This window comes from Gobio gobio (assembly GCF_949357685.1).
Source record: "Gobio gobio genome assembly, chromosome: 7".
NCBI classification, from domain to species: domain Eukaryota; kingdom Metazoa; phylum Chordata; class Actinopteri; order Cypriniformes; family Gobionidae; genus Gobio; species Gobio gobio.
The window spans coordinates 51,133,798-51,156,964 of NC_137103.1; the positions used below are offsets into that span (position 1 = coordinate 51,133,798).

Below are 23,167 nucleotides of genomic sequence, written 5' to 3' on the forward strand. Positions count from 1 at the left end.
AGAGAGCAATGAAATATTATGTTGTAGTAAATGTATGCTTTTCCCTGTCAGGGTTTTTTTTTCTATGCTTTGTGTTTTTTGGGTTTTTTTGCATAGTAAAATAAAACCTGAAGCTGTAGTTGACAAAAACCTTAACCAAGTGTAGTGTTTTGTTTTTCCTTCATATGTAATGTATATATGCTCCAGAAGGAAACATGATGCATTAAAAGCCGGGGGGGTGAAAACTTTTTGAATTGAAGATTGTTACGACCCGCTCGTTTCGAGTCGCAACATAAAAGGGGGATCAGACAACAAGGTCTAATCAAAGAAAAGTGTTTTATTAAACTGTGTATAAAGACACCACAAACAGAGAACAACAACAAACAAAAGTCTAGGGGTAAACAAGGAATTAATTAACTTATAACAAAATATACATATATGCTACATGACTTAAGAAGCATGGAGACGCCTCTGGGAATGTCTATCCCACAGAGAGCGTAACCTCTAATGATACACACACTTATATACACACACTCAAGTTAATTGTCAATTAACAGGAGACCCAATCGGAAGCTCTCCCATTCTGCCCAATAGGAAAACTCAGGGTCGTCACAAGATCAAGGTAAATTGTACTTCATTTGTCTTCCGAGAAACGTGCAAGTATCTTCTGTTGCTTCCGAAGGGCAGTACTACATTTTTTTTTTTTTTCATATTTAAACTCTTCGAATAAAGGGAAATCCCGCACACTATCAGTACTTTCAAAAAATATGAAAACGTTTTATTAGCAACGTTTCGGTCTCATGACCTTCATCAGTCATATACATCGATGAAGGTCATGAGACCGAAACGTTGCTAATAAAAAGTTTTCATATTTTTTGCAAGTACTGATAGTGTGCGGGATTTCCCTTTATTCGTTGAGATTTTTGGATTTGGTTATCCTTTGTCCTACGCACCTATCCATTACCTACAGGTGTGCAATGGTAATTGTGCATTTTTTATATTGCACTTCATCCTGTTCACGTGTCCACTGTTGACGCTTTCGGCGGTTGACAGGGGTCAGCATGGGCTATGCAGCCCCATACGCAACAAACTGCGATGCACTGTGTATTCTAACACCTTTCTATCAGAACCAGCATTAAAGGGTTAGTTCTCCCAAAAATGAAAATTCTGTCATTAATTGCTCACCCTCATGTCGTTCGACACCCGTAAGACCTCCATTCATCTTCGGAACACAAATGAAGATATTTTTGTTGAAAGCTGATGGCTGAGAAAGGCTTCAGATAGGCCTCCATTGGCATTCAATACATTAATCCTCCCAAGACCGATAAAAGGCACTTAAAACGTCGTTACAAAGTCCATCTCACCACAGTGGCTCTACAATAATTTTACGAAGCGACGACAATAGTTTTTGTGCGCAAAAATAAATAAAAATAACGACTTTATTCAACCTCTTCTTGTCTTCCGTGTGTGCCTCCACGTCGCATGCGCGAGAATATGACGTAGCGCCGGTGTTCCGGAATCCATGAAATGCACACTTGCTCCCATTTGAGCACTACGCCGAGACCTAAAGCACGATCAATGTAGAATTCAACAGCTTAGACACGCGCGTCTTCCTCTGCTTGTAAACAAATCGCTTCTGGGTCATGTGTCCGAACGCCGGATCTGCGTCATATTCTCGCGCATGCGTCGTGGAGGCACACACGGAAGACAAGAACAAGTTGGATAAAGGTGTTATTTAGATTTTTTTTTTGCGCACAAAGACTATTGTCGTCGCATCGTAAAATTATTATAGAGTCACTGTGGTGAGATGGACTTTGTAACAACGTTTTAAGTGCCTTTTATGGGTCTTGGGAGCGTAAATGTACTGAATGCCAATGGAGGCCTATCTGAAGCCTTTCTCACCCATCAGCTTTCAACTAAAATATCTTCATTTGTGTTCCGAATATGAACGGAGGTCTTACGGGTGTCGAACGACATGAGGGTGAGTAATTAATGACATAATTTTCATTTTTGGGTGAACTAACCCTTTAACTTCTTGAGCAATTTGAGCTCCAGTAGCTCGTCTGTTTGATCAGACATGGACCAGCCTTTGCTCCCCACGTGAGTCAATGAGCCTTGGCCGCCCATGACCCTGTCGCCGGTTCTCCACTGTTCCTACCTGGGACCACTTTTGATAGACACTGACCACTGAAGACCGGGAACACCCCACAAGAGCTGCAGTTTTGGAGATGCTCTGACCCAGTCGTCTAGCCATCATAATTTTGCCCTTGTCAAATTCGCTCAAATCCTTACGCTTGCCCATTTTTCCTGCTTCTAACACGTCAACTTTGAGGACAAAATGTTCACTTGCTGCCTAATATATCCCACCCACTAACAGGAGCCGTGATGAAGAGATAATCAGTGCTATTCACTTCACCTCATAATGTTATGCCTGATCGCATGGTCAAACTTGTAGGGTCATGAAAACAAATATCCCATTCAGGCATCACTACTATATCTCCTGAAATATATTGCACAGTTCTTAAGGATTACTTTTATGGTGTTTTAAAAATATTGTATGGGGGAAAAAGCAGCATTATGATTCGTAAAAATCGTCCTGTAGTGTTCCACTGGAAAAAAACTCCCATTTTTGGTGCACTATTCCTATAATTTCGGACCAGTGTGGCAAACCGTTCCCCTTCCTCCTCCATCCTGCACAGCGGCTTTTATCTCCCCACCAAACAGCCGCTTCTGCTTTTCCCCACACTGTTACTAATTGATGCAATTATCGTTCTATTTTTGTGAAGGTCTGCTAAAAGCAGGCGCATTTTGACGGATGAGCCGTCCGTGAGGAGCAGGGCGTCGCTGACTATCTTTATCCCTAATGAGAACAACACTTTCTGATCTCTGGGTAAACTGCTTTCTGCCTTATGTGGTTTGAGAGGGGAGAAACAAACTAAAGTTAGCGACGCCACCGACTTAACAACATTTTTCAGTAGCGTGACAGTACCTCCGCAGTTTTTATAACAGAGTACCTTTTCCAGTAACAAGCAATAGCATAACGTGTCAAAATGCCACATTGCTGTTTTTTGTCACACTATATTATTATTAGTCTAATGTGCTAAATGTGACTATAAGACATGAAGTAAATATGCAGAAAGATATTATAAACATCAACATGATTTTCTGTAAAGCTGTTTTGAGTGTTTTTTGACTTGACAGTTCATCATTATGTTTTCGACTTCTAATATACAGTGTTTCAATTTGTTGTATATGGGTTGCCAACATCTGATAAGAAAAATAAGGGACAATCGTGGTTCTTTATAGGAAAATGAGGAACAATTTAAGGGACACTAAAATATTTGTACAGTGTATGTGATTTCAGTGTCTGCAGTTAAGTGTGTGTATAAAAGGTGTATAAAAGGGTCTCAGCATAAACACATTTAGGTCATTCCTTGTCAAAATCAACCAAATTTCAAAAACCTTTTTTGCAACCTTTGTTGCATAAATGCCAACGGTGACAAGTTCAAAAATGGGAAAAAAGCACTTGTGTTTTTTTGCCCAAGGTTTGAAAATGTAACTCATTAATATCCTTTTAGATTTTAATTCTTCAATTTTTTCTTTTGGCTTCTTAATATTTTCCAGTATGTTTAATGGCCAGAGATATGTGGATCTCACTGTGGCTCCATGAGTAAACTGGTGCACATTTTCTGAAACACAAATAGTTCCTGTCTGAGTGCCATAAATAGTATTTTCCCAAAGTTTGCCAGTAACTCTATATACAATATCTCAATATCTTTCTATATTCTCATTCTTAAACTTTTCTATATACACTCAAGGATTATTAGGAACACCTGTTCAATTTCTCATTAATGCAATTATCTACAGGGAGTGCAGAATTATTAGGCACGTTGATTTTCTGATCATATTTTTTTTCCAGGCACATTTGACCAATTCCAAACCACAGTAATCCTAATAACTACTATTGATTTAGTATTTAATCATGTATAAGTGATATATAATTGTTCATGAAGGCTGGAAATGAAAATCACCTTATATTCAGGTGTGCAGAATTATTAGGCATGTTTTCTTTTACAGATAAATTGAGCCAAAAAAGAGATTTAACTCAGACTGAAAAGTCAAAAAGTATTAAATGCCCATGAAAAGGATGCAATACTAATGCAATACTAGACATTGCAGTTAAGGCTTGACCATTGGACAGTGAAATGCTCGTTGGGTCAGCAGGATCTGACAAAAACAGGTGGTGAAGAAAAGACACCTGTTAACTGCAAAAGAATTAAGAATTAAGGTGAAGAATTACGGGTGAAACCATCAGGAACCCTTTAGTCTCCAGCGCCACCATTTTCCAGAGCTGCAACCTACCTGGAGTCTCCAGAAGTGCAAGGTGTCAGGATCTCAGAGACTTCAGTTAGGTAAAGAATCCTAAAAAATGACCCCCACTAGATAAGAATCACAAGCTGAAGTGTTGTAAAATACATGAAGAAGGTTTTTTTATAGGCTTTATGGACAGATAGGTTGAGAGTGACTCTTGAAGGACCAGCACCACATCCTCTAGTACCACTGTTTGAAGAATTCATCTTCCAGAATCTGGCAGTACGTTTCGGGAGTTCATTTTAGTCCATCCTGAAGTCCGTTTTGCAGAGATGGACTAAAAATGAACTCCCAAAACGTACTGCCAGATTCTGGAAGATGAATTCTTCAAACAGTGGTACTAGAGGATGTGGTGCTGGTCCTTCAAGAGTCACTCTCAACCTATCTGTCCATAAAGCCTATTAAACAAACCTTCTTCATGTATTTTACAACACTTCAGCTTGTGATTCTTATCTAGTGGGGGTCATTTTTTAGGATTGTTTACCTAACTGAAGTCTCTGAGATCCTGACACCTTGCACTTCTGGAGACTCCAGGTAGGTTGCAGCTTTGGAAAATGGTGGCGCTGGAGACTAAAGGGTTCCTGATGGTTTCACCCTTAATTCTTCACCTTAATTCTTAATTATTTTGCAGTTAACAGGTGTCTTTTCTTCACCACCTGTTTTTGTCAGATCCTGCTGACCCAACGAGCATTTCACTGTCCAATGGTCATGCCTTAACTGCAATGTCTAGTATTGCATTAGTATTGCATCCTTCTCATGGGCATTTAATACTTTTTGACTTTTCAGTCTGAGTTAAATCTCTTTTTTGGCTCAATTTATCTGTAAAAGAAAACATGCCTAATAATTCTGTACACCTGAATATAAGGTGTTTTTCATTTCCAGCCTTCATGAACAATTATATATCACTTATACATTATTAAATACTAAATCAATAGTAGTTATTAGGATTACTGTGGTTTGGAATTGGTCAAATGTGCCTGGAAAAAAAATATGATCAGAAAATCAACGTGCCTAATAATTCTGCACTCCCTGTAATCAACCAATCACATGGCAGTTGCTTCAATGCAGTTAGGGGTGTGGTCCTGGTCAAGACAATCTCCTGAACTCCAAACTGAATGTCAGAATGGGAAAGAAAGGTGATTTAAGCAATTTTGAGCGTGGCATGGTTGTTGGTGCCAGACGGGCCGGTCTGAGTATTTCACAATCTGCTCAGTTACTGGGATTTTCACACACAACCATTTCTAGGGTTTACAAAGAATGGTGTGAAAAGGGAACATCATCCAGTATGCGGCAGTCCTGTGGGCGAAAATGCCTTGTTGATGCTAAAGGTCAGAGGAGAATGGGCCGACTGATTCAAGCTGATAGAAGAGCAACTTTGACTGAAACAACCACTCGTTACAACCGAGGTATGCAGCACAACCTTGAGGCAGATGGGCTACAACAGCAGAAGACCCCACCGGGTACCACTCATCTCCACTACAAATAGGAAAAAGAGGCTACAATTTGCACGAGCTGGAAAAATGATCAATAAGTTATGACAAAATAAGTTAAGCAATTTTCAACCTTTTTTATAAGTTACACAAGATTCAACTGGTTGTTTTAAAGTCAGTTTTAAGTTTTTTTTTTCTACAGTGTACACTAACGGATATTAAATATCATCAACCTTTATTAAAAACGATAAACTACGGAGCCCGGCAGGTCACCTATAGGAGAAAAAAAAAAATCTGTGCCAAAGGTTTTGCAATCCGTTCCCTCAGTTTATAAACCGTGATCACGAATTCTTAAACTGTTCCCTCGGTTTAACAAATCGTGCCCACAGATTAATAAACCGTACCCACGAATTTCCAATCCGTGCGCTCAGATTTTGCAAACTGAATTGTGAAAGCGTGCGCACGGATTATGAATTTGTGGGAACGGATTTAAAAACCGAGGGTACGGTTTGCAAAATCTGAGCGCACAGATTGGAAATTCATGGTTACGGTTTATTAATTCGTGGGCATGATTTGTTAAACCGAGGGAACAGTTTAAGAATTCGTGATCACGGTTTATAAACTGAGGAAACGGATTGCAAAACCTTCGGCACGGATTGTTTTTTTTTCTCCTATAGGTGACGTGCCGGGCTCCGTAATAAACTTAAAAGGTTTTTTTTTATTTTTTTTTAGGAAAAATATATTTAAAAGCATAATCAAATTTGAAAGCATAATAACTGAATGTCTTTTAAATTTCTGCCAATAAAGCATTTTTTTTAAATAACAATGGCAATTAAAAATTTTAATGAAATGTTGTTGCAACCATGTATGAATAAATGAAAATTAATTTAATTTCTTCCTCACAGAAATTATTAATTTATATTATCCATTTAGAGCGTTTGCCTGAGAATACGGGACAAACAGCTTTGGCTTTCATACGGGACGTTTCTACGGGACGTTTCTATGGGACGATTCTACAGAATGCTTGGCAACTCTTTAGGTAAAAAACATTGTCCTTTAATGCAAATTGACATCCTTATTGTTTCTCTGTCGCATAAACACTGCTCTAACTGCTAAAAATGATAAAATCATAAGAGGTATGCGTATTTAAAAAGACATTACCCCCTTTAAATAGTTTCAATATAATTAGCTGCTTTTAGCAGATAACTTGTAGAGTGCTGATAACTCTGGATAGCGTTTACATGATGTGTAACTACAGTTAATGTAAGCTACAGTTACCACAACACTCAAGGCTCACGTGGCAGGTAATTGCACTTTATTCACTGCTTTGAAAGATCTTGAAGACTGGTTTCGCTCAGGGACCAAATAGGGTAGCTGAGGCTTTGAAGATAAGCAGCGATGCACTCCTCTCTCTTGAATTCAATTCCATTAAGCGCAATTCCTTTAACAGTATCTCTTAATAAATCAATAGCAATTCCAGGCCACCAGGTAATTCCAATCAAAGACTGCTGTTTAAACAGGCCTAAACGCAGCAGCATTTACTTTTAGGGTTGTCTATGGCTGACAGAAGTCTTTAACACTGATTCTCTCCAGTTACTCATCCTTCAGAGCCCCGCTAAAGACTGTCTCTTTAAAATCAACATGAAATCACAATGGACCCTGTTTACAGTGCCTTGTTAACACACGTCCCTGGTCTTATTGTGCGCGATTCTCCTTTGACGTACTGCATCTTAACATCTGGGTTAAACATCCAAGCTGGTAAACTGAAGTTTGCAGTTTCATAAGCTACTTCACTGCATTGCTTCTGGGGAATAAAGCCGTTCTGTAGGTTGCTTTACATAATGTGTCTGTTAAATGATGAATAATGAGAAGACTGAATTACGGACTGAGACGAAATGCAGAGTAGGTAAAGGATAAGGTACATTCAGCCGATCAGTACTGCCAAATAAACCTCAATAGGGTGATCTGATCAGATCTGTATCATCCCAGAGGGGTTTATTTTATGATAATGACCATCTGACTGCACATTATCCTGCTCATTATATTGAACTGTATCATTATATTGTTAAATAAATACATGAACATAAAAACATTTACTTTAGATTAAACTTTTTTTTAATATGAAATAAATAGCAACGAGCGGAATCATACGAAAACCATTAAATGCTGTGTTTATATATATATATATATATATATATATATATATATATATATATATATATATATATATATATATATATATATATATAATATATATATAAATATTTTACAAGACAAAAAAATTGTAACGTGTCAATGAATGAATTATATAATAGTTTTATATAATAAATTATATTTAAATAAAAAAATATTATAACATTTATTTTAATATGAAATACACAGAACGAGCGGAATAATACGAAAAACATTAAATGCTGTGTTTTTATATATATATATATATATATATATATATATATATATATATATATATATATATATATATATATATTTTTTTTTTTTTTTTTTTTTATAATATCTACAATATGAAATATTATCTATATTTTATATATACAGTATATATATAAAATGAAATATTCTACAAGATAAAAAAATTGTGTGGATTATATAATGAATATATAATAGTTTTATATATAAATGATTATGTTATAATACATATATATATATACACACACACACACACACACGTTTTATAGATTGATGTTATAAAAAATTCTACAATAAAAAATATTCAAAAACAGTATTTTGTCATGTGTATCTAAAATACATGAGATTAATGTTATGAAATATTCTACAAAATAAAACATTTTGTCACGTGTCAATGAATGAATTATATAATAATGATATATATATATATATATATATATATAATAAATTATATACAGTATATATCTAATAAATGATATATATATATACACACACACACACACACACACACTTTTATAGATTAACGTTATGAAATATTCTTTAAAAAAAGTATTTTGTCACAAGTGTATTTCATTTTTTTTTTTTTTACTTAAATACTGTATATATGTATAAAAAAAATGTATCATTACAAAATAAACACTTTTTTTGTAAAAATATAGCATCGCTTTTGAATGACCGTCAATGGGTAAAGTCTAAATGCCCATGCTAACCAGTTAAAGCAGACCCTCTGGCTAATACAGACTAGCCTTGCTTCGCCCTCCTATGTTCTTCCGCTCAATTTTCATTTTCCTTCAGTACTCCGTCTGGGATTGCGTTATATTCTCTGGTTTTCTCTGGTCAAATTTTAACCGGTCCAATCAGCGAACAGAGGGAGTGGCTGAGAACGATGACGTTGATGTCGTGCGCTAGTTTGAGATGACATACGTCACGACCAAACGTTAGCGATTGGTTATGGTTGATCCAGAGGAGATCTGTGCAGATCCAATAGTTTTAACCTTCAAGAGTACCCGCCTTCAAGGAAGTTAACGCTTGTCAATGGAGAGTGGCCAGACTCTCAGAACAAATGAAATGTACGAGAGTCTGGTAGGACACAGACAGCATATGATCGTTTCCGTTTACCTCAGAACTGAATTGCTCATAGGCCATTTCCCTGAAAATTGCACAGTGACATTACCACTAGCCACAGATACTGGTTAGTTAATGCTGAGATAATGCAACAATCAAGTTAAAAGAGAATTCACAGGAAATAACAGACCCTCTGCAAGCAAACTGTTACAGCACAGCATCACAATTGGCGTAGAATCGAATCAGCAGGCTGTTAAGAGTCATCTACTACATATCTGACTGATAAACCCGCGGCACAAGAGAGCAGAGTCAGGCCTCAGGGAGCAAATGCGAATCGTACCATCACAGGCCAAAGATAACAAGCTCCATTTCAAAGCGCGAGCACTCTCGCCGCTCCAGCACCTCAGCCAGCGAGCGCTTGACCGGCACGCAGAGCGGAAAGTCTGAGGATGATGGCGGCTTACAGCAGACCATATGTCACTGCCGCCAAGTCCTCCTCATCTCTGTGAGCCATGCCAAGTGGATTTTCTGTCCAGTCGACGCACTGCTCCCAAACGGCTGCCGGAATATCAATTACAGCGCTCCGTGTCTGTGATCTGCGGGGGGTGAAGTCATGAGCAGGGATGAGACACAGGCACAGGGAGGGTTGCGCCGCTCGCTCTTATCTGATGCCGCTGGATGAGGTCTGGGAATTAAATCTGCCGATAGCAATCAGAAACAGCTTGATCTCATTGAAAGAGTTAAAAAGGTTTACAATCCAAATAAGCTACACACAACACCGAGCACGCCTTTCAGGTGATGGCTCTCATTCATGAAACATAAATAGAAAGAATTTCTGTGGCAATCATTTGTACAATCATTCTTTCTGATCAATTTGATGCATTAAATTCGACATTTATGCAATGGTTTTACAAACAAATTTAGGAAATGATATGAAATACATAAAATATTTATTAATATAAAAATTTTAATATATAACGATAGAAATTGCATACACTACCATTCAAAAGTTTGGGGTTAGTAAGCTCTTTTTTTTTTAAAGTAATTGGCTTTGGTCACACTGTCAGTTTTTGGGATTGACAATCGCAGAGTCTTGAAATGTCCCGTTCAATCAGAAACTTACAGTAGCGTCTCGAATACTGTCTGTGTGAATATACATTCTCTTACTATGAATTCCTGAATTCTGATACTGCCTGAATCTGTGTTCATTCCCCCGACTGAGCCTGGTTTCTCCTAAGGTTTTTATCTCCATTTGGTCACCTGATGGAGTTCGGGTCCTTGCAACTGTCGCAATTTACAGTTTACAACTGTAAATTGTAATAATATTTCACAATATTACTGTCTTTACCGTATTTTTAGTCAAGTAAATGCAGCCTTGGTGTGCAGAGGAGACTTCTTTCAAAAACATTTTTAAAAATCATTCCGACCCCAAACTTTTGAACGGCAGTGTATTCTATTATGCATATGAATTCTGTTTTATTTGGTCACAAAACTGGGACTAATGAAATTCCACTGTTGTGTGACCGTGCTGAATTTCTTTGAATTGCAATTCATCTTAAATACTAGGCCTATTTAAATTTGCATGACTATCTATTGGTTAAAAGTGAGCTGATTCTTCAATTCCGATCAAATCCTCACAAATAAAATTAAGACCCGCTCAACATAATTTCCTGCTTGATATTCTGATTCTATCACATTTATGCGTTTGTCAGAATAGCCAAAAGCGTTATCCAAAGCGACTTACATTGCATTCAAGGTACACATTTTACATTTTTCGATTCTTGCTTTCCCTGGGTATAGAACCCATGACCTTGGCATTGCTAGCGGCACGCTCTATTGTTTGAGCTATAGGAAAGCTACAGGAAAGCTATCAACAACTATTTCAGGAGTTAAATGCTTGAAGTACAGCCGGTTTTGTAACACATACCAAGCCTTTTCTATACAGCCTCTGCGATTTCACAAACTATTAGAATGAAACCGATAGCTGCCACATCAGTTTTGTTGTAATGCAAGTCTTGCTGGCAGAAAAACCTCTAACAGACTGCAATATTCACACCAAATGCCTCCTAAAGACAACATTACATGATCAATGATGATCGCCTGCCAGCATACGGCCTGATGTTGTCTTCTGCGAAATCAGACTCTGGGTTAGTCAAGGATTTCTAATGCGAGTTTTGAGAAAGAGGATTTCAGCGTTTCCAAGATTATGCGGATTAATCTTTTCTTAGCTTAAAGGAACAGTTCACCATAAAATTGTCATTTACTCACCCTCGTGTTGTTCAGACTCTTTTCCATGCAACTAAAAAGGACAAAAGGAACATATCTCAAGTCTTCTGAAGCAATACAATAGCTTTGAATGAGGAAATAGTGTGCAAGACTTGAAATATAGTGTCGGGCGGACTATTTTTATGGTGCTTTTTGTCCTTTTTGGAGCTTGGCAGTATAAATTACCATCCATTTCTGTTGTATGGCAAAGATCATCTCAGATATTCCTGCTGCCCTTTTGTGTTCTATAGAAGAAAGAAAATAACACAGGGCTGGAACGACACAGAGGATGAGTAAGTGATGAGGCATTTTTTTTTATTTTTGGGATAACTCTTCCTTCCTGTGCTGGAGCAGATGACAGATGTGTTGTATATGTGTGTGAGGTTGCGTGAAGCGGGAGAAGGTGTGAGGTAGGACGTGTTTGGGGATAGTTCTCTGGGTGTCTCTGAGGCAAGAACTGGAGCTTTGATCCTCCCTTTCTCTTTCACCGGACTGATGAGATGAGACTAGGAAGACTGCCTGCCTGTCTCGCATCACATACTCTCTCTCTCTCCCCTTTTTATTCTCATTCTCACCACTTTTTTCCTTTTTTTTTCAATCAGTACACCGTAACTCGATATGCTCACCTTTTCTTACTAACTCAGTGAGCCTCTCCTTTTTTCTCACTCTATCATTCTCACACTCATTTCATTCCATTTCAATCTGCTTCAAAACCTAGTGAGCCGCCACCATCATAGGTCCACTCCAATGAAAAAACACTTTCATTTTGCACAATTCTGGCATAGCATGAATTGTTCACAAATATGGACAGTGCCATAACGGGCCCTATTTTACAGATCTAAGCGCATGGTCTAAAGTGCATGGCGCAGGTGCACTTAGGGCATGTCCAAATTAACTTTTACTAGTTTAACAACGGGAAAAGCGGTTAGCGTGCCCGGCACATGGTCAAAAAGGGTCGTACCTAGTCTCTTAAAGGGGTCATGAATTGAGAAATCAACTTTTCATTCAGCCTTTGATTTACACTCACCTAAAGGATTTTTAGGAACACCTGTTCAATTTCTCATTAATGCAATTATCTAAACAACCAATCACATGGCAGTTGCTTCAATGCATTTAGGGGTGTGGTCCTGGTCAAGACAATCTCCTGAACTCCAAACTGAATGTCAGAATGGGAAAGAAAGGTCATTTAAAGGGTTAGTTCACCCAAAAATGAAAATTCTGTCATTAATTACTCACCCTCATGTCGTTCGACACCCGTAAGACCTCCGTTCATATTCGGAACACAAATGAAGATATTTTAGTTGAAAGCTGATGGCTGAGAAAGGCTTCAGACAGGCCTCCATTGGCATTCAGTACATAGACACTTCCAAGATCCATGAAAGGCACTTAAAACGTCGTTACAAAGTCTATCTCACCACAGTGGCTCTACAATAATCTTACGATGCGACGACAATAGTTTTTGTGCGCAAAAAAAAATCAAAATAACACCTTTTTCCAACTTGTTCTCGACTTCCGTGTGTGCCTCCACGACGCATGCGCGAGAATATGACGCAGATCCGGCTTTCATCTAAAATATCTTCATTTGTGTTCCGAATATGAACGGAGGTCTTACGGGTGTCCAACGACATGAGGGTGAGTAATTAATGACAGAATTTTCATTTTTGGGTGAACTAACCCTTTAAGCAATTTTGAGCGTGGCATGGTTGTTGGTGCCAGACGGGCCGGTCTGAGTATTTCACAATCTGCTCAGTTACTGGGATTTTTACACACAACTATTTCTAGGGTTTACAAAGAATGGTGTGAAAAGGGAAAAACATCCAGTATGCGGCAGTCCTGTGGGCGAAAATGCCTTGTTGATGCTAGAGGTCAGAGAAGAATGGGCCGACTGATTCAAGCTGATAGAAGAGCAACTTTGACTGAAATAACCACTCGTTACAACCGAGGTATGCACCAAAGCATTTGTGAAGCCACAACACACACAACCTTGAGGCGGATGGGCTACAACAGCAGAAGACCCCACCGGGTACCACTCATCTCCACTACAAATAGGAAAAAGAGGCTACAATTTGCACAAGCTCACCAAAATTGGACAGTTGAAGACTGTTGCCTGGTCTGATGAGTCTCGATTTCTGTTGAGGCATTCAGATGGTAGAGTCAGAATTCGGCGTAAACAGAATGAGAACATGGATCCATCATGCCTTGTTACCACTGTGCAGGCTGGTGGTGGTGGTGTAATGGTGTGGGGGATGTTTTCTTGGCACACTTTAGGCCCCTTAGTGCCAATTGGGCATTGTTTAAATACCACGGCCTACCTGAGAATTGTTTCTGACCATGTCCATCCCTTTATGACCACCATGTACCCATCAGTGATGCGCGGGTTGATCCAAAATGAGCGGGTGCCTGCGGTCACCCGCGGTTACCCGCGGTAACGAGTCATCCAAAATAATTTTTAAGGATATTCGGGTCGCGGTCGGTCGGGTCATCCTTATTTTCCTTTTGAATGTTGAGCGTTATTAACTTTTTAATAAATACTGACGCGGGACAAAATGCCCGCTTTCCCAACACGTTGAACTGAGCAATGCCATTGTGCCATTTTAATAGGCTACTTTTAAACGCATATAGCTCAGAAAAGTCAGTTTTATGTATTTTCTGAGAGGGGGCGGGATTTTTGTTGTCAGGGGAGAGACGCACACATCGATTAGACTGGACTGCTGCTAAACACATGCAGCATCTTAATTGTTAAGAAAATGAAACAAAATAGCCTAAATGAATAAATCAATCCATTAGGAGCGCAAACTGTTCTTTTTCTGAATGCTGTATGATAGCCTATAGTCTAGTGTTATGTAATAAACATGTAATTTAGTTGAAGCTTCTATTCAAAAGCAACTACATCACTCAGCTGGCATAAAGTGAAAACTAGCTCTTAAGGGCTTTCTCGCAGTTGACCTGCTGATGACCTTCAAGCCGGGTCGAAACATAAACATCGCGTTCATCAATAGTATGCATCTAGACAGCTGAAATGGATGATGGGCCGCCTCAAGAACTGCCTGCTCTCGCCGCTGCACCTCTGAGCGCACCACGTCAGGGCCTGAAACATTTTCTCAATGGCCCAATGAGCTACGATGAGCATTTATTACTTTAAAAAAATGCGGGTCAGGAAGCGGGTTTTTTTGCGGTCCGAGTTGCGGGCGGGTTAGTTGAAAACGTCGGTCGGGTGCGGGTTGTTTATACATTGACCCGCGCATCACTGGTACCCATCCTCTGATAGCTACTTCCAGCAGGATAATGCACCATGTCACAAAGCTCGAATCATTTCAAATTGGTTTCTTGAACATGACAATGAGTTCAGTGTACTAAAATGGCCCCCACAGTCACCAGATCTCAACCCAATAGAGCATCTTTGGGATGTGGTGGAATGGGAGCTTCGTGCCCTGGATGTCTGCATCATCTGCAAGATGCTATCCTATCAATATGGGCCAACATTTCTAAAGAATGCTTTCAGCACCTTGTTGAATCAATGCCACGTAGAATTAAGGCAGTTCTGAAGGCGAAAGGGGGTCAAACACAGAATTAGTAGGTGTTCCTAATAATCCTTTAGGTGAGTGTATAAAAGTGAATCGTCATATAAGAATATCCTGTAAGTTTCGGAGCTGAAAACTTCCTTGTTAGTCAAAGAAAAGCTTTTATTGACACCAGGCCCAGCAAACGCTCAATCTCAGAATATGTCAACCCTTGATGTCAGCGTGTGGTGAAACGCCACCTAAACAGAAGAATAAGTACGCCTGATTCTGTAGCCCCGCCCACCGACTCGTGGCGCTAAACGGTTCGCGCTACTGAACAATAAACATGCCGAAGATAGCAAGATATTGTGCTGTGCCTGGTTGTGGAAGAACACAGTCGCTGCATAAGCTTCCTTCAGATTATAATATTAGGAATGAGTGGTTAAACTTTATTTTTAATGAAATTCCAGCTCACGTGCGTAAGACATTGCACGTTTGTTCGCTTCATTTCACCGCGGATTTGTTTGTAAACAAGACACAGGTTGAGACTGGATTTGCAGACATATTGAGATTAAAACACAATGCTGTGCCTTCTATATTGGATCCGACAGGAACTGTGCAACACACTTATGTGAGTAAAACATGTTTTTTTTTACATGTGATAGTATTGCATTGTTACAGATCGTTTGATATCTACTGATTATGTTGCGGAAGTTTTGAACATGCTGATTTGTCTGCATTGAAGTTTTGCTGATGCACATGCTTGGCTTGTGTGTGTGTGTATGTGTGTTAGTGATGCGCAGTTCGCGGCTATATCCACTGGTCGGGCGGGCCAAGTAATAAAAAATAACATTCATATTAATTGCGGGTGGATGAGAGATTTACATTTACATTTATGCATTTGGCAGACACTTTTATCCAAAGCAACTTACAGTGCATTCAAGGTACACAACTTTTTACATTTTGTCCGTTCTTGCTTTCCCTGGGAATCAAACCCGTGACCTTGGCATTGCTAGTGCCATTGCTCTATTGTTTGAGCTACAGGAAAGCCATGAATCATTATGTTTGTTTGATAAAGACATTTTGCGAGCCCTGTGGGCGGATTCCGGTTGCCGTTTCTCCACATTCGAAGTTTTCAAAACAATTCCTCACATGTACTGACAGGGGAGCCGAAACTCATTATTATGCTAAACTGTTATCCAATCATAGCAGTGGGCCTTTACTTCCAAGTCTTCAGTGCGGCACGCCCATAAAAACAGAGTGTTCCAGGAGAGAGGCTCAAAACCAGGGTAGAAAATAGCCTATTACTTATTCATGATGATGTTTTTGAATGTAAAAACCACGCAAACTTAATAAGTTGACCTCAGACAACAGTATAAAAAAATAAAAAAAGCCTCATGGGTGTGTTTTGGGCGTAACGTGCAATAAACCAATCATAGTCTCATCTCCCATTCCCTTTAAAAGCCAGTTGCGCTCACACCATGGCAAATTCCATATTTACATGGAGGAATTTGCAAGCGGAAAAAACGAACGCTTCTCTAGCGAGGAAACGGATCTGCTCGTCCAATGACGCCTGCTTGCTCGTCATTACTGCAAATAGGTAGGCTAATTCTGATACATGCAATGACTATTCATTATGATGTAGCCATTTTTATATTTATGTACACAATAATAATCTTTTACATTCCTTTAATTTTTCATTTTTAAAAATGTGTGTAATAAGCAGAGTGTATGTGCGTTGTGCACCTGCCTATAGGCACATATTACTAACACGCCCTTTAAATAACAGAAAAAATACTGCACTATTGACTTTAGACCAGGTTTTTGTTGGTCAATGGAACATCATTTTCAGTTCCTCAAAATAGAAACACGCCAACAATGCACCTGAACACACCTGGTTTACAGACCAGCACACCCATGAGCGAACAGATGGGCGCGAGTGCAATTGCTATTTAAACCACGTGGCGCTGTATGTGAAAATGATAACTGCGTCGGGCCGAAACTAACACTTGCGCCCTGTCGCATTGCGCCGGGTGTATGATAGGGCCTACTATGTGTTGTTGGGGGATTACCTCATAAAATTAAATACTTATGAATTACTTATGTTTAGGGTTGGAAACTTTGCATGAGAATTAACATAAACATACAGGAATTAATGGGAATAAATTCTACATGCAAATCCACTATAGCACACAAAGGCAGAGTAGTAGGATGTAGTAGACAGAAAAGGCAGCTCACCAGGATTTCAAAGAGCTCCTCTCTCCCTCCTTCTCTTTGTGGTGTCTGTCATGTGTTTCATGTCATGACTCTTGCATCACTCTCACACATCGTCCCCTCGCTGACAGACAGACCTCAAACATGTACACAGCCAAATTAAATATGACGGGTCCTTTGAGTCAACACTAGACTGGCATGCAGTGGACATCTGAAATGAGGGGGCAGTTTGAAATGAAGTCCAATGTCAGTTCATTTCCCTGTTTTATTTGATGTTTACGTAGTTTATTTATAGGTTAAAGGCACATGGATCAGCATTTAACTTATACACTCGTCTGAGACTTAAGCAGGCAACCTACAATATTTTTTCTCTGTTTATATTAAAGGGATAGTTCACCCAAAAATGAACATTTTGTCATCATTTACTCACCCTCAAGTTGTTCCAAACCTGTATGAGTTCCTTTCTTCTTTTGAACACATTGTGATATTTTGAAGAATGTTGGTAATCAAACAGTTGACAGTACAGTCAGAACAGCAGCCATTGACTTACAAATATAAAATACTATGGAAGCTTGTTTCCACCACAGAATAAAAAATAAAAAGGGTAAATGCGAATTCTTTGACTTTATAACTCTTAATATAATTCTTGACTTCATAACTCACAATTCTGACTTTATACCTCGCAATCCTGACTGTATATCACACAATTCTGACTTTATACCTCGCAATCCTGACTATATATCGCAATCCTGACTTTATGGGCCCTATTTTAACGATCTGAAACGCAAGTGTAAAAACGCGAAGCGCAAGTAACTTTGTGGGCGGGTCTCGGCGCTGTTGCTATTTTCCCGGCGGGATAAATGGCTCTTGCGCCCGGCGCAAATCTAAAATGGGTTGGTCTGAAGTAGCTTCATTATTCATAGGTGTGGTTTGGGCGTAACGTGAATAAACCAATCCGAGCGTCATCCAACATTCCCTTTAAAAGCAGGTGCGCAAGTTCCATAATGGATTGCTATTATTATGGCGTATTTACCAGGCGCACGCCAGGAGCGGTTCACAGCCGAGGAGACTGATGAACTTGTAAGAGCAGTGAAAGACAGAGAAGTGAAGTTGTAATGTTGTACATTATGGTAAAGGTGATTTCACAGTCTTTTTTTTTTTCAGTCTTTCAGTTTTTTCAGTTTTTCAGTCGATTTTTTTTCCTGGTTCTTGACGGACAAACCAATTTGTCAGATGTCCTTATATACATATATGTCTTGCCACTATTGGGCAAACAGGTCTTATCCTTAATTATTACAATTAGCCTGAATCATTTGTAAGCTAGATTTATGCCTATTTTTTCACATCTTCGTGGCACACCACAATGATTTCCGTCATCTCATGTGTTAATATTTTTTTAGTGTAACAATTTATGATTTGCAAAAATAACTGTTGCATCTGTGTAGATTACATGAGCAAAGTGTATGCGCGTTGTGCACGCTATACATTATGGTCAAGCATGCGCCCTTAAAATAGCATAATGAACAACGCGCAACGCGCCACTGACTTTAGACTAGGTTTTTTCTGGTCAGTGGCGCAATTGTTTAATGGAACAGCAAAATAGCACCAGGGATTGTTTGCGCCGGAACACGCCTCCTTTTTTGCGCTGAACCGCCCAGGTAGCGCAAGTTCATTCACTAGTTTAGCGACGTGCTTCTGTGGAGGGAAAAGCGCGCTTTGCGCAGGTGCAAAATAGGAATGACACATGCGTCGGTGTACAAAGTCAATTGCGCTGGGTGCAAGATAGGGCCCTATATCTCACAATTCTGACTTTATATCTCACAATACTGACTTTATACCTCGCAATCCTGACTTTATATCTCACAAGCCTGACTTTATATCTCTCAATTCTAACTTTATATCAAGTAATTCTGACTTTATAGCTCACAATCCTGACTTTATATCAAGTAATTCTGACTTTATATCTCACAATTCTGACTTTATATCTCACATTTCTAACTTTATATCTCACAATTTGGACTTTATATCACACAATTCTGACTTTATATCAAGTAATTCTGACTTTATAGCTCACAATTCTGACTTAATATCTAACAATTCTGACTTTATATCAAAACAAGCTTCCATATACCATTAACTGTCTGGTTACCAACATTCATCAAAATATCTTCTTTTGTGTTCAACAGAAGAAAAAAACTCATACAGGTTTGACATGACATGAGGTTGAGTAAATGATTTTCACTTTTAGGTGAACTTACCCTTTAAATGTACAATCAAATTGTCATCAATTGTATGGGATTTTCAACTCTTTTTTACATTGCTTCCAAACAATAACTACAATAATAGCTCTTTTAGAAAAAAACTGTGAGATGTAGTGGGAAAGCTTCAGTGGAGCGGATGTGGCGTGCGGTGGACATCTGAAATGAGGAGGCAGAGTCCGAGTTCTCCGAGTTTGTTTTTGTAAATTAAGTCCAATGTAAATACATTTCCCGGTTTTATTTGATGTTTACATGGTTTCCGGCTTAAAGGCATAATGGATCAGCATTTAACTTATACACTCGCCTGGGACTAAACAAGCAAAATATTTTTTTCTCTCTTTACATTACGTACAATATTGCTTCCAAACACTAACTACAATAATAACTCCTGGACAAATTGGGGGAAAAGCGAATTGCAGTGGGGAAGTTTCTGTGGAACTGCTGTTGATGAAAACATCCTCCAATGGGAATCATTTGCTTCATTAAAATACTTCAGTCAAGCAAAAACAGATATAAAGAGCCACAGCATCAACACAAAACATCCGTGAGAATCATTCAGAACTAATGGAATCCAGCTTGAGTATTTGAAACAGCACGCGTGACTTTGCCATGGCCACCTGGGCACAACTGCCGGAGTTCTATTGTTTCCAGGCGACAGCTTGCTCTTGCTTTCGCTGTCATTAGATTTGGAGCGCCTGACCTTTCAAATCCCAGCTGTCAGAGAGTTGATCATATCTAAAACCGTTACACACTGCAATTAGAGCCGCCCTGTTCTGAACCAGGCAGATTCATTTGACAGACACAGACAGATACTGTGAGCGAGAGAGAGCCATTAAACACAGCACGACTCAAACTCACCCGTCATGTGGGAGTCAGTCCAAAGATGCCGGTGTAAAGCGTTGATAGAATTAGTGAGAAAGGAAAAGAGTAGAAAGATCTCTGGCAGCAGAGCGAGAAAGTGATCCACCCCTTACGCAGATGAAAGAATGGCCGGCGAGGACCAGTCAAATCTTTGAAGTGCGGCAAGTAACTGATAATGGCTCTAACCAAGCGATAGTGCGGTTGAAATATTTATCCAGCCGTGGCTCGGAGGGGCCGAGGGACTTTGCGCTGGAACGGGGCCGTGGCAGGAGAAGAGAGGCCAGCGCTCGGTCCCTCGGGGGCCGTCCGCTCTCACGAGCTCCGCTCATTTGCTCTGCGACTTCACAAATGGCTGCGAAACATCTGACGATACTTGCTGCCAGCTTAATTATGAATCTCTGCCGTGTTCAAAAAAGAAAGTGGTATAGCATGAAGGAAAGAGAAACAGAGAGGGCAGAAAGAAGTCTAGAGTCTCAAATTCAATCCAACATTGGCCACATACACACTGACAATTTTAGAAGTGACAAATGCAAGTGTTACATGTTTGACTAAAGTAATCTTATCGGCTGTGGACATACCATATCATACTATAAACTACTGCTTTTAAAGAGCACGTTTTTATAATATAGGAGTTGCTAGACAACAGGACTGATGGGAAAGAAACATGAAGATGGGAAAAATATTATGTATAAGAAAATATCTGAATTTGCATAAAGAAATATACAAGCTGCCAGTGTCCAAAACTGCATAATTGAATTTTTTTCCCACTTAACTCTTGCCCAGCTATTGAAAGAATGTTCCGTCATTTATGAGACAACGTTTCCCCGCCATTGATGAAATTGTTAGTTATTTATGAGACAACGCTTCCCGCCATTGAAGGAATTTTCCATCATTTATGAGACAACGCTTCCCTGCCACTGACAGCATTTTCTGGCTTTCCGTGCTTTCACTGTTATACGGTAAGGGGCGTTATTACACACCCTCTAAAAGAGTACAGAATCACTTGATCAAAACACATGCGAAGAAGAAGCAGAAACAAGCGATATCATATGTAAGCAGATGCCTATGTAAAATAACGCGATCATCAACATTAAACAGCATATACGGACTACCGGCACATCCGGGAACTTAACTGTCAATTTCATTACCGCCCCTTTTTAGGGGAAAATAAACTAGACTTCCCATAGACTTCAATACAAAACAGCGGCACAAAACAACGTCCCTACACAGCGGGCAAGCGTGAATAACTTAAAAAATCACTAAGAACATTTAACATGTCAAGTAATTATATGTCCACCCTGCCTGCCATAGAGCGTGAAAGATACATCCACAAACTTAATTTGGTCAATTAAAACATTATCCCCGCGTCAAATTGGTGTAACAACCCCACCCAGTGGCCAGAGGTGTCGTTGCGCCGGTTGTGAGTATAAATCAAAACTGCATAATGTTACTGAATGACACAGGACGAGCTATAGGACTGTGAAGCTTTGGGGTTTTGATGGACTCCATCTACTCCATCTATGTTTTGATCATCGTTCTGAATCCAATCCAGACGTAGTTTTTAGCCCTATTCCAACGGTAATTGTTTCTCATGTGGAAGTCCGTAAAAATATATTTGCATGCTCAGTGATAAAACACGTACATTCGGATGCCGATTTATTCACACAGTGGAGGAGCGAGTTTTGTGATCATACCTGGGAACACGCTGTACATGTGGTCAGTCGCATGATTATCTGCTGTAAATAAAATGTCGGCTTGGAATTATAAATTAGAGAAACTATTAATTATTTAATTGTTTAAATTTCCTGTTTAAAAAATAGGAAGATAGGATGTCATTTAAAAAATGTGGAAATGAGCGGAAATAAGTTAATACAGCCTCTTATTTACATGAGATAAACATAATGCTGCGAATTTAAAGTATATAACGTCAATTACTAGCCTGGATGCTAGCCGAATTTAGCCCCGCCCACAACATTGGAGTTCGGGAAATTTGGTCTGGACTTGATCCGTTGTGGAGCAACTATGCTTGAACCAGAGCTGTTCGGACCAATTAAATTGGCAGGGCGGGCTTTATACGATGATGGACAGATGATCAACAGTAACGTAATCATCCACGTCACCAAAGAGCGCTTGGGTTGAATTTGTTCTAGTCCTAAACAGAGAACTTGTTCGTATATGCATTCACCTTTACTTTTGCTCTCAAAAATGATGATCGTGTTGGTAAGTACTCTGTGTATCCTTAAATTCTTTTTTACAACACCGGCAAAGATCGTTTACACTCATCTTCTTCTTCTTCTAGCGTGCGTGCAATTGAGTTCTGTTGACAACTATGCGTCGCTCGGTTGCTCTGATTGGTTGTAGGTCTATCCAATTAAGGTCTTTCCTGATTTGGTTGAAACACGCCCCATAATCACAGCCCAATGGAGAAGCATCAGACTCATATTCTGACTAGAATCTGACTATGACGACGTCAGGCTAGTTAATTACTACCGTGATAACGGCCCATTTCAAATGTTTACTTGTTTTTCTTCTCTTTCTCTTTTGAGCGGTAATAAAGGATTATTCTTCTAAATTCCAGCATTTCAGTTATAAAAGTGTAGGCTAGATGATCTTTAAAATGCATCTAAATTACAGCGAAGTGCAAAAATACGGTGCTCTGCAGTGGTCAAAAAGGACATAAACAGTGATTTCTGAAGTGATATATTCTTGAAAACTCAGAGATGTGGATTCGAACAGCAATTAAATTACCACACGTCCTTGGTGTTTGTCAAAAATTGTATAGGTAATTCGGCCGGGGATT

At 39.3% G+C, this 23,167-nt stretch overlaps 1 protein-coding gene across 2 annotated transcripts in view; it reads right to left on the reverse strand.

The window, feature by feature from the left end:
• b3galt1b (UDP-Gal:betaGlcNAc beta 1,3-galactosyltransferase, polypeptide 1b) overlaps nt 1-23,167 on the reverse strand; it is a 303,243-nt gene that overhangs the window by 210,110 nt on the left and 69,966 nt on the right. The window contains exon 1 of one of the 2 annotated variants that reach the window (XM_079821411.1): nt 20,365-20,703. The exons of the other annotated variant lie outside the window; for it this stretch is intronic. The gene's annotated coding sequence lies outside the window, so the exon portion shown is untranslated. Of the gene's footprint in view, nt 1-20,364; nt 20,704-23,167 lie in introns of those variants that run through there. 2 annotated transcript variants of the gene reach the window in all.